This window comes from Mesocricetus auratus, unplaced genomic scaffold (assembly GCF_017639785.1).
Source record: "Mesocricetus auratus isolate SY011 unplaced genomic scaffold, BCM_Maur_2.0 Super-Scaffold_100018, whole genome shotgun sequence".
NCBI lineage: Eukaryota > Metazoa > Chordata > Mammalia > Rodentia > Cricetidae > Mesocricetus > Mesocricetus auratus.
The window spans coordinates 50315019-50316361 of record NW_024429199.1 but is presented as its reverse complement, the minus strand read 5'-3'; the positions used below and the strand labels follow the sequence as shown (position 1 = coordinate 50316361).

Below are 1343 nucleotides of genomic sequence, written 5' to 3'. Positions count from 1 at the left end.
AAAAAAAGGCAACCTATGAGATATATGAAGACCTATGAGATCACATTTAAGGAATGAGTTATTTAGTGGCATAGTTGCGTAGTATTAAGATTTGAATGCTGACTTAGTATCACCCCTTTTTGAATATTATTTTCTCAAATGTGTTGAGACTTTAAAGGGAAATGGATAGGCCATTACTATTTTCAAATTTGTTTTACTAACAAGGCAGTATTTCCACTCAAAGTCATTGGCATCGGGCCGGAGAGATGGCTCGGCGGTGAGGAGCACTGACTGTTCTTCCAGAGGTCCTGAGTTCAATTCCCAGCAACCACATGGTGGCTCACAATCACCTTGAATGAGATCTGGTGCCTTCTGCTAGCACGCAGGCAGAAGACTGTATACACAATAAATAAATAAAAAATAAAAAAGTCGCTCTTCCTGTAAGCGACCTGAGGTAACCTGCGAAGATGGTTCGCTACTCTCTCGACCCGGAAAACCCTACAAAATCATTCAAGTCAAGAGGTTCAAATCTCCGGGTTCACTTTAAGAATACCCGTGAAACTGCCCAGGCCATCAAGGGTATGCACATCCGAAAAGCCACCAAATACCTGAAAGATGGCACTTTGAAGAAGCAATGTGTGCTGTTCCGGCAGTACAATGGTGGAGTCGGCAGGTGCACCCAGGCCAAACGGTGGGGCTGGACACAGGGTCGGTGGCCAAAAAAGAGTGCTGAATTTTTGCTGCACATGCTTAAAAATGCAGAGAGTAATGCTGAGCTTAAGGGTCTAGACGTAGATTCTCTGGTCATCGAGCACATCCAGGTGAACAAAGCACCTAAGATGCGTCGATGAACTTACAGAGCTCACGGCCTGATTAACCGATACGTGAGCTCCCCCTGCCACATCGAGATGATCCTCACGGAAAAGGAACAGATTGTTCCAAAGCCAGAAGAGGAGGTTGCACAGAAGAAAAAGATATCCCAGAAGAAACTGAAGAAGCAGAAACTTATGGCACGGGAATAAATTGAGCATAAAATAAATGCAGATAAAAGTAAAAAAAAATAAAATAAAATAAAATAAAATAAAAAAGTCATTGGCATCACATATTCAATGGGTATTTTGTAAATACTTTCAGATAAATAATTTGAGTAAAAAAAAGGAAGGTCTCTCCGAGTACTGCATCATTCTTTTTTGTTTTGTTTTGTTTGTTTTTGTTTTTCGAGACAGGTTTTCTCTGTGGCTATGGAGGCTGTCCTAGAATTCTCTTTGAAGACCAGACTGGCCTTGAACTCACAGAGATCCACCTGCCTCTGCCTCCACAGTGCTGGGATTAAAGGCATGTGCGTCACCACTGCCCAGACTGCA

At 42.4% G+C, this 1343-nt stretch overlaps 1 pseudogene; it reads left to right on the top strand.

Moving 5' to 3' along the window:
• The first annotated feature begins 419 nt into the window (after nucleotides 1–419).
• Nucleotides 420–1032, top strand: LOC121132849 (annotated as a pseudogene).
• Nucleotides 1033–1343: the final 311 nt, after the last annotated feature.